Genomic DNA, 16000 nt, shown 5'->3' with positions numbered 1-16000 from the left:
GGACAATGGACTTATGGACATTTATAAATTTTCAATTTATGATTATGATTATGTTATATACTTCTAGCATGTGTTATGTTACTATGTTACTATGTGCTTATGTAATTTATGTAATTATCTGTAATACTTCCCATATTGATGGATTTATGTTTCAAGGTCATGACTGTCCTATGTTCTAAATCAAAAGAAAGGGGGAGATGTTGGGATTACTAAGTGAGAACTGAGGTTGTCTGGATGGTGACAAGGTGAGAATTCAGGTTTTCTGGACAATTACAAGGTGAGAACTCAGGTTGACTTGATAGAGGGGGCAAGCTCATTGGCTGGGGTGGTTCTTCCCAGAAGCCCTTGCATTATCCCACGCCCATTCTCTGGGAGGATAAAAAGAGACAGCACTGGGTGCAGAGAGCAGATCGGCCTGGAGAAGGATAAGAGCTGGAGGAGATTCAGAGCCAGAATTCAAGAGAAAGACTCTGCATTGCATCAGGCTTGACGGGGCTCTCTGCAGGAAGGGAAGTCACTTCTAAGGACAAGAGTTAACAGCAACTACCTGGAGACAACGGTTCACTACAGGAAGAAGAATCTGTCTGAGAGATTTGAGTAGACACAGCAGATCTCTTCCCAGAGAGCGATCTGGCAGCTTCTAGAGACGACAGCTCGCTACATCTAAACAGTAGTATTCTTTCAATGATGTACATGGATACAAATTGTGAAATATTATTGTCATTAAAAAATCAAAATTGTAGTCTCTCCAAAAGGCAGTGGATACACATAGTGGGCACACTCTTGATATCAACAGCTAATCATATATAAGAAATGGCAAAAAAGATTTAACCATAAAGATATATGAATGGAAAAGCAAGGAGAATGCTAAAGTCGGGATCTAAGAATAACAACTGAACAATTTTCATGATCCACTGGTGTCCAGGTAATTTTCAAAGACCTAGAAGAAGGATCCCCTCCCCCAGCATGTTGGATAGTATTCCTATTATACATAAAAAGGGAAGGCATGGACAAGAATCATAAGAGATGAAAAGGTGTGACTCTACAGTTATCCCTTCCCTCTTGTGACATTCCTCAGTGCAGTTTTAATATATCACAGGTCAGCATAAGAAATCAAATGGGAATTTTTGGGGATTTTTATTAAAAAATGCAGTTGACATGGAAAAGCTAGCAGATTAGATATAGAAGAAGTTTAGAAACTCAGAAACATAAAATATATGTATAATATATACTATCAAACCAAATTTTATAATAAGATACTCTAAGTATCCCATATAAATAAGACTGATATGCTTATTTATTTTTATATAAAAATTAAATCTTGGTGGAATATTTGACACTTTTTAATGTTGCCACATTTTTTGTGATCCACATTTTAAGAAACTTTGTTCTACAGTATAGTATCTGTGGTGGCTAGCATACGACTTCCCTGTTATACCGCTTTTCTGATGTCATTACTAAATCACTCAACAAATTAACTTTTGTAGTTGTATCTGTCACAGTCTAGAATAATTTTAATATATGTGTATTAAAAACTTTGTGTGAAGGGGAACATTTTATTTTATTTTTCATTTTATTTCACCAAATCTAATAGTTCAATAAGTCCATTATAGATCCATTCTGTCAGTGTTCCCTCTATCAGTATAGGTCACACTCATCCATATTCTCTTATGTTATGTATGATCTTCCATTGATCCTTGACAGAGAGTTTATCCACAATATTGGAGCCCTTTTTCAAGGAGTTTTTTTTTTTTAATAACATTTATAGTTCTGTTCAACATGTATTTATTTTGTATCAACTTCATCAGGTTTAGACATTTTAACTGATTTCATCTTAAGTACTTAGTTCTGTCAGTTCCATTTTCTCACAGAGCCTATCCGGTACTGATTTGACACAGTCCAAATACGGTAGTTTTACTATCATTGAGGATGAAAATACATCACTATGATAGTGCTGATAGATATGTCATACTTTGGCTTTGTTGTTCTCCTTCCAGTTTCATTTACAAATGTCCCCAGGATGTTTTGACTGAGCTGAACACCAAATTCTCTGTAGGTTTATTTTCTCCTTAGCTAAGTTTTGCTATGGTGGGAATAGCCAAAAAAGCACAGTTTTCTTTCCTCGATTGGTTTTTACTGGTTTTTGGGGGGGAGGGAATGGGTGTCCAGTGGTAAAAGGCTTAGTTTTCTCCTCACCTCCTACATAATATTTTGTATATGAACTTGCATTCTAGACTGGTATTGTTCTTCATTCTCATGTCTCTGTTCTTAGCAAGGAAAGAATGTGTTTGGTTGAGATGACTTCTGAATATTGTCACCTTTTCTTTGACAACTGTTTTGTTTTAACTAAAATTCTCTAGGAAATGATGATAGCCAATGTCTTGTTCCTTTCCTTATTTTTTTGCAGCTGACAACTTATTTAAACATATCAGCTGAGAGCTACATTGAACTAAATGTTTATCCTTTCTTCTAATTTGGTATTTACTTTGACCTCTGCTCTAACTAGCTAATGACTACATATTGATAACTAATTACAGGACCATTCCATCTCTAACCAATTATTTTTTATTTAAGGTGCAACTGTTTTCTTTATAGTTCTGTTTGGTGCTTGTCATATGCAGAACTTTCTAGCATGTAGGTGTAATGCTTCTGAGCAGTCCACAAGCCTTGAATTGTTTATATTTTTTGACCCCAAAATATGGTTTCCAATATTGTTTTCACAATCCTCCCCTATGTCAACTTTTATATTAAAGTCATTGTATTAAAGCAGATGTGGCCTTTGTTTGGGGACCTTTGCCACTTTCTTCATGGAAGTTCCCTTCATTTTTTCATCTGATGTGGGAGAGTAACTGCAATTGTTTTCTTGGTGGTTGTTTGTTCCTACTTATCTTGAGCACTAGAAGATACATGCAGCTATTCCTGCTGTTCAAAGAGTGCTAGGTGTGGAGCTGGATGACCTGGGCTTAATACCAATTCTTCTCTTTCTTGTCTGTGTGACTTTGAGCAAATCATTTCTTTGGACTGTCATCTCTTCATCGAGAAAATTTGTATTAAATGACCTCTTAATTCCCTTCTAGTTCTAAAACAATGGTCTTATCTCTGTATTCCACGAAAGGACATTTCTCATAGCCTTTGGGCACACAGTAAAACCAACTCTTAATTCTTTCATTTAAAAAAGAATGTGAAATTATTTTTACATTTAGTTGTAATTTTTTAATGTCTTCTGGTTTCACTGATAGTGAGACTGTGAAAAAAGCTTTGACAGAGTTTTGGTGGTTTTATCTACTCAATGGTCATTGGACCACTTATTTCAAGTAACCAAACATTAAGTTGGTGTCTCTAAACTCTTTCTAAACTCTCAGCTCAGGCACCATCTTCCAAAGGAAGCTTTTCCTGATCTTCTTACTTATTAGTGCTCTCTCCATATTCCTCAAATTATCATGAACATATATTTTTATAACAATAGCTTTTTATTTTTCAAAATATATGCAAAGATAGTTTTCAACATTCACCCTTGCAAAACCTTGTGTTCCAAATTTTTCTCCTTCCCTCCTTACTTCCTCCTTCCTCAGACAGCAAGTAATCCAATATAAATTACACATACTCAATTATTCTAAACATATTTCCACATTCATCATGCTGCACAAGAAAAAAATTAGATCAAAAAAGAAAAAAAATGAAAAAGAAAAAAAAACAAGCAAGCAAACAATAACAATAAAGGTGAAAATACTATGTTGCATTCCATATTCAGTCCTCATAGTCCTCTATCTTGATTCATGCATATATTTATCTGTTATAGCATTCTTATTTAGTGGGTAGCAACTGCATTATGAGAACTGGAATAGCAATGGAGACTCAAGCAGGCTTTTCCTAGAATTATCAATTTGGTGATATCTTCAAATTTGACTTTCTGGCATTATTCTTGGAGGCTTCTATGAAAAAGATGCTGGAAAAGAACCGTGTAACTTGAAAGTTCGTGGTATGTGGGAAGGAAGGAAAGCCCATATCCTTAAGAGGTTTGCACCCAGTATCTGGGAGCTGACTCCTCCATTTAAGTTCTTCCAAACTGCGGAACTCCCATCAGATAATGGGTGTTAGAAGCTGAACAATGATCTATCTTCCTCTCCTCCTAGATTTACAACCAGAATCAGGTATTGTAGTGAGATTTCAGAGTGGCTGAGGGAGCTTTGCTTTACCACCTCTCATTCTTTCCCTATTAAAGGCAGATTAGTTCAAAGCTTCTATCTCCATTTCTTTATGGTCCTCCTTTACCAGAATGTGGCAGAGATCAAGGAAGAAGCATAATCTATTCCTCATTATATATTCCTCAGATAACAATTTCCTTGTGAATGATTTGTTTCTCATTTATTTATCACTATTGTTATTACTTAGACATCTATATTACCCTTTATCAAAAAGAAAACCCATTGTTCATCAAATCTTTGTCTTGTAAAATTAATATCAGTAGAAACCTGAGAAAAAATTTTGATTTCTGTAGAGAGACTGGAGACATATCTCTGCTTCAGCATAGCTGAAAAGTGAGAGACGAAGGAGCGGGCACTAATCTTATGGGGAGGTTCCATAAGCAAGGGAAATATATTAATATTACACCTAGGCAAACAACTTACACAAAGAGAGGAGTCTATAAGCAAAGACAGAATAATATGGTTACTTGTTCATATATCTATAACCCTAAATGAGATAAGCCCTTGAGGCTAAGCAAGCCAAACTCAAGTAGAACCAGCCTCCAAAGCACCAAAGCAGTTAACGTGCTACAACCTGGGATATCTAGTCTTTACATCTATAACAAGGAAACAGCTTTGTGTGTGTGTGTGTGTGTGTGTGTGTGTGTGTGTGTGGTTGTGGGTAGGGGGAAGAGTGTTATAAGCTCCTTGACAGCAGGGGCCATTTGTCATTTTGCATTTGTGTTAATAGTGTTTTGAACATGGAAAAAAGCTTAATAAATGCTTAGTATTGGACTGGTCTGTGTTGTTTTTTAGTATCATGTTTCCATTTTCAAATCCATTTACCACAGTGCAAAAAAAAAATCACCAGTGGATAAAAATACCATCACCTGGGGGGGGGGGGTCAACCTTTTGGTGCCAGGTTTAGTCTGTTACTGAGACAATACACATGGTGGTTGGTTTATATGCTTGGTATTGGACTCAAAGCCATCAAATTGACACAGGGGCTGATGTTCCTCTTGCAAAACCTTTGAGAAACTAGAGTTACTTGCATATCATTATAAGACATCCAAGCATTACTCTTTTTAGGAAAAGATAAAAAGAAGGGAAACCTTTATGATAAGTATGATGCAGGTGTAGCCCCCTTTAAAATTCCCTTTTACCTTTGACTTACAAGATCTGTATCTCAGCCGGCTTGGGTTTCAGCCCCCATTATAATGATCTGAAATTCCTTTTTGGGGAGAGACTGAAGGAGATAACAAAAGAGAATTTCTTCTTATTTACAACAACAGAGAATTCTTGTATTATTGACAAATATCTCCGGAACCTCTTGATAACATCTCTGGGCAAACATTGTTTTGATGACTCTAGTTACGTATATAAAGAAGGTTGAAAAAATGAAATCTTTGCATTTGGTGTATGCAAGCCAATGCCCGTCAACTGGCGTCCCCTTGCAGGCAGATCTGGTTTTCCTGAAGGCCAAATGCCTGTCTATCCCTTTACTATCAATAAAGACTTTGTTTCCATACAGCATTGAGTAGCGAGTTCATTTGCTTCCAACCCCTGGTTACTTTGTGGAAGGAAGAGAGAAAAGGAACTGACCCAACTCAGTTTAGTACCTCAGTTTACTCCTCATCAGGTAGACCTGGAATTAAAATTATAGCAAATATGAATTGATTATGGTTCTTCTAATATGGCAATTATTCAAATGGGATCTGGGCTGATTTCCCTTTATACTCTCTATAAAGAAAGGATTTATTCAGCTAATGAGTAATATTATCTAGATGAAAGAAAAAAGGCTTAACCTACTTGAGAGGCAGTTTGGTGCCTTCATGGACACAGCTTTGACAGGCAAAGGACCCATGTACAAATCCTGGCTCTGATATTTGGCATGTTTTGGCCTTAGGCAAATCACAGCTTATCTGGGCTTCAATTTTATCCTCTGAAATGAAGGAACTGGACAAGATGATCTTTAAGAGTCCTTCCCAGTATCAAACCCAGGAAACCAACATGTTCCTTGCGTGAAATCTAAAAGTCTTTAGAAGCTTTATTAGAAGTCAATCTAATGACACACTAAGGCAACTCTATGCTACTATACAAGAGAAACAGATTTCCCAATCCCATTCCTCAGAGGGTTTATAGTAGTTATAATGTAGTGGAAAGAACTTTGGAATTTAGAGTTGGTTGACCCAAGTTAAAAAATTGGCTCAGTCACTTACCAGATGTAGGACCTCAGGCAAATAATTTTGCTAAAATCCAATTTCTTAATGTGTAAAATGTAGATCTACCACAGCACCTGCATTTCTTATTTCATAGAGCTATCTGTGGGTTATACATGATACACCTAATATCATAGAGATAGGAAATAGCAGAGCCCTGCAGGATCTGCACCCAAGTCCTTGGACAGCAAATCCTGGCTCCTTTCCTGAAAAAGCATGATAGTGCATGATCAGTGGAAAAGGATATATGCAGTCTGCATGACCACTTCTCAAGGGAGTTGTAGAAAAGAATCTTGCTTCTGGCAGTGGTTGAACTGAATGACTTCTGGAATGCTATCCAAGTCTGAAGTTCTATGATTCCAATCTGGTTGCTGAATAAGAAATATCATGTTTTCCCCTTCTTTAGTGAACAAAAATATTCTTATTCCTATTAAAACAACAGTAAATCTTTTCAACCTATGAAATCTTATCATGGAACAAACTTCAACTGAACTAGTAAGATATGGACTCATTAACTTTTATTAATATTAGACAGGTCTACAAGGAGCTAATTCACAAATTTATCCAGGCTGACAAGGTTATTATTCCAGGTGGATATAAATTGTTATTTATCCATAACCATGAACATCCAGTATATATATTTTTACAATCCAACTGTTTCCTTATGTTTTGGTAACTTATTGTAACTCAGAGCATACTGCCACCTGATAAACTCAGAGGGAATCTTGTCTTTTCTGTCCTTTTCTAGCCAAAACATTTATGGCAGCTCACCTCCTTTGAGAAATATGAATTGTATCACATTATCCATCTATGTTGCCAACAGCAAGTGGAGCCTAAAATGAGACCAGAGTGCATTTGATATTAGAATGAAACCCCAACCCAACCTGGAGTCCACCATATTGAGTACCCATGAATTGAAAGCAGGCAGGAGGGGAAATCCCTGGAGAGTTTCAAAGGAAGATGAACCTTTAATATGGCAGTCTTTGGGAACCCAGGAGACATTCCAGCCAGATGTTCTGAGGTCGAGGTAATATGATTCCAAGAAGGAAGAGGATGTGTTTCTAAGAATTCCCTGTTGTGCTTTAATTTACTTCAGTCTTGTGGAGGACACATGTGGTGATAGCAGGTGGACTTTCAGCTTGATCATTAACCCAAGGCTGGGGCACAAGCTCTGGGACATTTCTTTCTTGACTACAGCTCTGTTTAATAGGCTGGTAAATGCATCTTTTTTTTTTTTTCCCTTCTTTTTTGTTTTTTTTTCCTAGGACGCTATATCTGGTCTTTTGAAATCTGGATTAGAATGAAAAAATGTTGTAGACTTGAAGAGGCATTTAAAATGAGGTATGACCAACCTGATAACAAATATGCCAGAACATGTGTATGTGTATATCTATATATATAAACCCAACAATAGACATATACTTTGTGCCGGGCATTTTCATCTATTTTATGATTCCCATTATACAGATGGGGAAACTGAGTCAGGAAATAGTTATTTGACTTGCCCAGAGTCATACCATTTGTAAGTGTGAGGCCAAATCTGAACTCCAGGTTCAACATTTTAACAACTCTGCTACCGGGCTGATCCCTAAAACATAAGGCTTCTTATAATTCTAAGCTGTTTGATGCAATGGATAAAGTACTTGACCTGGAGTAAGGAAGACTAGAATTTAAATCCTGCCTCAGATGTTTCCTAGCTGTATGATACTCCATCTGCCTCAACTCTCTCATCTATGTTATAAACAAGACCCCAGACTCAATTTCAAAGTCTGTGATGTTTTATTGGAAGAGTGAGAGAGATTGAAAGACACAGCCTTCAATTCTCATGAGAAGCAGGCCCCCTCTCTCACCCAGAGAGTGCACTATTACAGAAGCCAGAGGAAGCTTTAGTGTCCTCCCTGCCCCCTCCCACTTAACCTTTAATTGGCTAGAGGAACAGCTCTCTACATTCACAGGAAAGCCCTCTTCCCCACCCTATTGTGTCTAGATTTGTGTTATTTCTCCCAATGGGCAGAGAAGATGCTTTGCATGAGCTTCATTAAGCAAGCACAATAAAGAAAAGTCTTCTCCTACTCACTGGCCCCACCTGGCTTAAGCTAGTTTTCAGCCTAGACCCCTTTATCAGAATTCTGCAGCCCAGTCAGTTTCCTTTTCTGAAAGCTCATTGGTCAGTGATGTCTGCAACATTCTGTGAAAATTTAGTTTTTCAATATTTTTCACTGTCTGCTTAAGTTTTTCTGAGGAGTTGAATTTTAACTGTTCTGTGGAAACTTAATCCCATTTTGTCTCTTAGATCTATAAAATGTGAAATATATAAATATAAAATAATAATAGTCCTATCTCCTAGGTTTGTTGTGAGGATTAATGAGAGAATAAGATTTTTATTGATGTGGAAAGTGGCCTACAATTAAAAAATAGTCAGAAAAACAAGTATAGGGAAGGTAGGAAAGAGGGGTAATAATTTGTGAAGAAATAATTTTGACAGAACAATATTCCTTTTACTTATTCAAGTAAAAGAAGATTTCAGTACTTCAAAAGGATCTCTTTACCTGCCAGTGCTTTCCTAGATGAGTTCCAATGGATCTAGTAAATACTTCTAAGCATCTTGATAATCAATAAAGAATTGACATGGATTTTAGATCTTTCTGAAGTTCTATTTATTATTAGATTTTTGAAAATTGCTGAAGTAGCTGACGTGCTTTATTTTATAAATTCCATTTCTTCCAATGTTAAAAGCAAGAAGGGCTTTTAGGAGAGAGAAGTTAATCTCATTTGTTCCTCATCAATGGGTTCTCTACTGGAAAAGGTGAACTGATTTTCTAATAGACAACTGTACCCGAAATACCTACAGTTTCTGCTTTGGACATAGGAGATTCTATCAAATGTGTTCTAATTGCCATAAAACTTGGGCATATTGGTATAAGAACTATGCAAAAAGCAATCCAATGTAAGGAATATTTGTTAAATGATTACTCAGAATATGGTTTCACTGAAATATTTTCCAGTAACATTTCTAGAAATAAAGGCCATAATCTGAAGTTTGTTTTTCTTTAAAGCAAATTAAGAAATTCAACAGTAATCTACATGAATTTGCTCAAAAAATTCTTTATAGATTCTTATTATGAAAAACCTAAAATCCTCTGAATCGTGTTTGAATGAAATGAATGAATAAAAATGGTAATTTTTTTCCTTAAATGAGTAAGGGTCTTAAATAATCCAACCAAATAAACATTTATTAAATTCCAACTTTATGCAAGGAGCATGTTAGACGTTGGGGATACAAGAGCAAAAGGAAAAATAGATCCTGACCTCAAGGGATCTATATTATAGTAATAGGGAAATGCTAAGAAGTAAAACGTCTGACTTTATGAAAATATGGCAAGCATAAAAACTTTCTCTTTAATCTCTTTTTCTTCTGTTTTTAAGAACAAAAAAGACTCCCCAAACTCAAAAGATCTTGACACAAGTCAAACTTTTGCAAATCCTTTTTTTGAATATTTAAATTAAATGAATTAGAAATGCCCCAATTTCCTCCCTATCTCAAATATAATAATTAAATAGGGAAGGAAGAATGCATTTTCCCAAATTCAAATCACTGGGAAAACAGTTGGAGACATCTGAATAACTGAAAGTCTACCATCCTTACTTGGAAGATTTATAGATCAGATGAGAGATTGAACTTTGCTAAACTAAGGTCTCTGCAGCTTTTCCCTTGGGATAGAGGTAAATATTTTCAAGCTGTTCCTGAAAAGATGTGTTTAACTTCCCAGTCTTAGTGTCCTCCTACTATGATTTCCCCAAAGTCTCATTTCCTATCCTTAATCTCATTGTGCAAACAATGACAGGAAGACATTTACAACTCAGATGTTTTATTCAGTGCCATTAGTATTTAGCATTTACCTGCTTATTTACATAGGAGTAGGGCTTTAAAAAATACACTACTGAGGATTCCTGAGAATTTTAAATATTGTCAAGCTTTTTTCCCTTTTTAAGTCTCAGCTCATGAATTTAGAATTGGAAGTGATATTAAAGATGATCTAGTATACTTCACTCTTAAAAGAAACAAAACAAAAACAAAACAAAACAAGTGAAGAACTGTGGCATAGTGATTGGTTGTCAAAAGTTGTACAGTAACAGGGCTGGGGTTTGGACTCTGGCTCCAGAACTCTTTTCCAGGTACACTGATCGTTTTTCTTCTTTTCTTTTTTACTTGTTTATGTTAATCGTTAATTGCTATTGAAGGATAATTCTCAAGACCAAAGTCCATATTCTAGATCTTAACAAAACACTTCACCCTGCTTCAGAGAAAAGATTTCTTATGCAAAGTCCTAGTGTGGCTTTCATATGGGATATGGCCACCCAGAATTTTGCTCTCTTAATCAAGCTGACTTCTTCAATCTAAGCTATCCTTACACTAGTAGGTCTAAAGTTCCAACCAAAAAGAAGCCACTACTAAGCAGCTACAACCCAAACACTCACAGCCTACAGATTACCTTGCTGGCAGTGGTTGGATGGGGGAGTAGATAGAGATACACTCCTACAATTTGGTATTTTAGTTCCCATCAATGGACTTTGTATTTTCATGAAATCAGCCACCCTTAACTCTTAATCCAAAAGTAAGTTAACAATAGGATAAAAACAAGAAAAGCTACTACATCTTAGTTACTTAATGTAAAGTAAATGCAAGAATAACAAAAATATCAGTCTACCCATTAACTTGCAGTAAAGCCGATCGAAATCTAACAGGCACATACATGAGTGGGAAAATGTATGTGATCAAGAAAAAGCAAAACTGCTTCTTTCCACTCATCACTCTCCTGCTAGATAAAGTCACTACTTTTCTACTAAAAGGAATGGATGAAGCAATAAGCTCATTTTATTCACAATGTTATTTAACAAGGTCCTGAGAAAAAATGTAATACACTTTTATTATATCACTATATACAGACAAAAACATAAATCAAGGAATTGATGGGGGTTGAGGTCCCTTTAAGATTCCTTTCTGATTCCCAACCCCCCCCCCCCCCAATGGCTGAAGAAGCTAGGATCTTTTGATTCACAAATCCCGGTCAAAAAGCACCCTTTTGAAATCCAATGATATTGGGCTTTCCCAGCCCCCACTATCTGCTCAGGTTTCCCCAACCCCCACAAACAGCTTCTTCTTTATCTAAGGATCCATTGAATTCTATTCAAATTCTAACCCTGACTGAAGCTCAGGCTGGAGGCCAGTCTGGGACTCCACCCATGGGCCCCTTAGGATTGTCCAAAGTCCCCCTATTATAAAAAGAGCCAGACTGGAGTCCACTCTTTGCAGAGGTCTCAAACATGGCGTCCTTACGCTGGTCATGTCAAGGATTTCTGCCTACCAGAGTCACCCTGGCTCTGGTGTTTTCCTACCTTTTCATCTTACTTCCAAACCCTACGATAAACCTTAGATAGCCTTGGAGTAGCAAACTCAATGTGCTTTGGGTCTTTCTCTGGCCAGTGGCAAATTCCCAGCCTAGTAAATAAAGCCTTCCTGTCAACTCACTATCCTGCCAACTCTTTATTAGTGTATTGCTCATGCTATCTTCTTCACAGATACAGTTACTTCTGTAGATTCTGCCTGTAGATCCTTTCAGTATATTCACCTGAGTGGCAATTCACTATCCAGTCTTCCTAATAGTCTTCACATTTTATCTGAGAAACTTTTTTTTTTACAAGTTGATTTTATATATATATATATACTACTACTGCTGCTACTACTACTATTTCTCCTCCTCTTCCTTCTTATTGTTCTTCTTTCTTCTTTTTTTGGTTCTTTCCAGAAACCAAACGATTCACATATGAAAGGGGTAAGTAACACTTACATTAGAAAAGAGGTCATGAAAAGGAGTCCTGAATCTTATAACACTCTTTATCATTCTCAAAGTACTCCTATTTACTAAGATTTTTGACAATGATTTCTTCAAGTCTTCTTTTCTTTTCTCAAGGAGTCTTTTTAATATACCCAACTTTTTATTATTCCAGGGCTCGTGGTATAATTGATAGATTCATTTAACGAGGTGACAATTAACTTGATTGTAAAGGATAGGTAGGAATTCATTAGGGGAATTGAAGAGAGTATTCCAATACTATTTTGGGGGGGGCAAAAATCTTGCCTGAACATCAGCTAGCTTTTCAAGGGTAGGGATCATTTTTTTTTTTCATGCTTGAAAGTTCCTCCTAGCTCTAAAATTTTATGATCCTTGTGTTCTCCACAAGACTTAGCAGAGTGATGGCATATAGTTGGTAACAAAAAATATGCCTTGGGTGAAATTCAGGATCATTACATTTCATAAGATTTGCTGAATCAATTCATGTGGGTTAAATTATGACTTATAGCAAAAAAAATTTTTTAAGATATTCACAGTACATCAGATGTATATGAAAGCTGTTTAATCAAAATATTTTGGATAATTTGCCATTTTATTTGGGAATATTCCCTCTACAGATATGTATGATGCTCTTTCATGATGTCTTCTTATGCTATATAATTACCCACTCCTTTTTTTCCTCCACATCCCATAATAGAGGATCCAGACATTGCACTTGAGATTTTCTTTCATTTTTTTCTATATCTAGCATGTATATGCACACCAACACAAAACAAAGAAATATGGGAAAACTTTATGGCCCATTAAAGAACTCAGTCATAAATGAATCAAAAGGTCACCATTCTAACCAACTCATTCTAGAAATTCTCTTTTTCTGGATCCACATAGCCTTACTTCCCATGGAAAGATGAAAGTTGTGAATGATATAGGTTTCCTGTAGTTTCCACTGTTTGCTTCACCAAACAGATAATGTATCTTTTGGCCTCCAGGGAATGAGAGAATACAGCTGTATAAACTTAGTGTGGGAGGAGGTTTCTGAGACAGCATGATCATATCCTTATCTCCACCTACCATTCCCCTGCACATGAATGCAAACGTACAATGTGTGCACATTCACAAACAACAACAACCAGAATAAATAAAAGCCCTGAAAAGCAGTCTAACTTTAAAAAAAAAATCAAATTGTACAATTTTGACCCATTTACTGGAAGAATGATACCCATTTAAACATGCTTATTTATCTCTCAAACAGTTTTTGAAGTACTTTTCAGTAATGGTCAAAACCAACCAAATTTGTTTTCAAAGTCCCCCCCCCCCTTTTTAAGCATTTGAGGAGACCCAAGAAGAACGCCATATGAGGCAAGCCAAGAGGGTAACAAACACATGAATCCTTTTTACAAATTAGTTGGATTGAATGTGTACCAAGTTTTCCTCTGAGTAGTTTAAACTCTGTACAAATTGGTTACAAAAATATACAGATTAATTTACAAAGTTATTTATGCCTAAAATGGACAGCCTCATTCTTTTCCTCTCCTTTTGGATGATCTTTTGTAAAACCAAATAGGGTTTCAATAGTCCAGTAAACTTGGGGAAGAAGGGGAACAATAAGACAAATAAGGAAAAAGTAGAGGCATACCTCCAATCACAAAATTCAGCAAAAAAAAATAAAAAAAAATATTGATATAAGCAGGAGACACTACTTGAATACCAGGGAGAGAGAGCAAAAGGGACTGACTCTTCCTAAATTAACCAGGGATCAGAAAAAACGAGACTCATTTGAATAGTATCAGAAGAAGGAATTCCCAATAGATCTGAAGAGATCTTCATAACCTCAAGCAATATCAAAACCTGAAGCTACTTGGGTACTTGGCAATAGCTAGGGAAGATCCCAATAGCATGTTTCAAAAGAACACAAGTATTCTAGTTCAAAATTGTATTTTACCTTGAAAACATTTATTTATTCCAAGGCAGTGTTTTCTTTTGTTTTGTTTTATATATGGATACATTGTGAGGGGGCTGGTTCCCAGAGGAAGGTGAGGAGCACCTGCTGTTGAAGAATGGTAGAACTGTGAAATCCACCCAAGAAAGATGAGTTGTAGTGAGCAGAGCTGAAGACAGAAGAAGGCTGAGAGTGATGGGAAGTAGTAAGCAGTGTCACCTGGTGAAAATTGCCAAGAAGAGGAGGAGGACTAATGAGCACATTCCAGTTTCTCCCTTCACAGGAGTCCCACTCTGGGGAGTAAAGAAATTTACAAATCTCCAATGAAAGAGCTGTCCACTAGAGAAAGTGCCTGACTCTCTACTACTTTAGCCAACAGCCTTATTTAATAGAATCTTGGGCTCGTCTTTGATGCTAAGTTGTTAATGGTGAGCTTTCACCTCTATCTTGCCTGAAAGATGGATGATGGAAATGTGGAGATGGGCAGAATTAGTGGTTTTATAGTGGGGTGGAGCCTGAGAGAAAGGGGGCTAGAAAGGTAGGCTGAGGTGATATTATTGAGAGACTTGATGTTGAGCTGAAGAATTTGGACTTTAATCATGTAGGCAAGGGTGAATCTCTCGCTCATAATTAAGAGGATAAAGTACAAGACTTTCCATTAAAGTGAGTAATCTGACAAAATGTTTAGGATGGATTGGAGATGGGAGAGATTGAAGGCAGGGAATCCAGGAAAACATATATTGCAAGTTCAAGGAATTAAGAATCTGGATTAAAATGGTGGCACTGGGCATAGACAAGAAATGGATATGAAAAACATTTTAAAGGAAGAATCAACAGTTTGGGCCTCTAGACAAATATGTGGTCATGAGCAAGTTAGAGATGAAATTAAGTTTAATTTTTAGATTTTAAGCTTCTTGAAGGTAGGGATTGTTTCTTTTTATTAACTGTATCCTCAGTGCTTTACATGGTGCTTGGCACTTATTAAGTATTTACTGGATTGAATTTATCAAGATTTAGAGAGAAATGTAAATTCAGGTTTATGGGATTTCAAAAAGCAAAGCTATGGATATATTGGGATTCAATAGGAATTTGGGTGTTCATGAGTTCATTTTACCCACATAATTACGAGTTGCTTTAAAATACGCCTTAATTTTGTTCTATGTTTCTACTAATAATAAAGGAAGAAAGATCAAGTTATTTCAGCCTATTTGGAATTACAACCTCCAGAGAGACCTAAATTCCCAATTTAAAAAATAATAATAGATATGATTTATACAGATTAATGTTTCTGGAATGAAATGAAATTTAACTAGATCATTCATGATTTGAACATTTTTCCTATTTTATTTTATTTTTATTACTATTTTTTTTTAATTACAAAAATGTATAAGTTAATCAGATGGACAGTCTGAGATCAGGTAGTGTGCTAAGTAAACCCTCAAAGCTCCTTTTATTTGCCCAGAACAAAGCCTAAAATTTAGAACTTTTGTTACTTTCTGTCATGGCCCTCCTAGCAACCTGGCTGGTTGCTAGATGTTTCAATAAAGCAATTGCAAACATAGTACAAGGGAAAGTGGTCCAGGATGGAATTGGGAATATTTCCCTGCCATTAGCAACAGTAGTTACAGCTTTGCCACTGACTCACAGTGTGGCCTAGGGCAGTCCCCATAATCTCAGTTTCACTGGCAAAAGGGAAAAGCTCATCAAATACTCAGATAAGATAAATCTTAAGGTGGGGAGGGGGAGGAAATAGAATGTGTTTCTTAATAGTTAAGGAATAATAGGAGATCAGGCTGCAAAAGT

General features: G+C 36.3%; 1 protein-coding gene and 1 long non-coding RNA gene across 4 annotated transcripts in view; one reads left to right on the top strand and one right to left on the bottom strand.

Moving 5' to 3' along the window:
- LMF1 (lipase maturation factor 1) overlaps positions 1-16000 on the bottom strand; it is a 745091-nt gene that overhangs the window by 143723 nt on the left and 585368 nt on the right. The gene's annotated exons all lie outside the window — the stretch shown is intronic.
- The window catches only part of LOC141549793 (uncharacterized), a 73155-nt gene that overhangs the window by 32310 nt on the left and 24845 nt on the right, over positions 1-16000 (top strand). Inside the window, exon 2 of one of the 3 annotated variants that reach the window (XR_012484443.1) lies at positions 7669-7744. The exons of the other annotated variants lie outside the window; for them this stretch is intronic. This is a non-coding gene — a long non-coding RNA (uncharacterized LOC141549793). The remainder of the gene's footprint in view (positions 1-7668; positions 7745-16000) is intronic. 3 annotated transcript variants of the gene reach the window in all.

This window comes from Sminthopsis crassicaudata, chromosome 1 (genome assembly GCF_048593235.1).
Source record: "Sminthopsis crassicaudata isolate SCR6 chromosome 1, ASM4859323v1, whole genome shotgun sequence".
NCBI lineage: Eukaryota > Metazoa > Chordata > Mammalia > Dasyuromorphia > Dasyuridae > Sminthopsis > Sminthopsis crassicaudata.
This window is presented reverse-complemented; position numbering and strand designations above follow the sequence as displayed.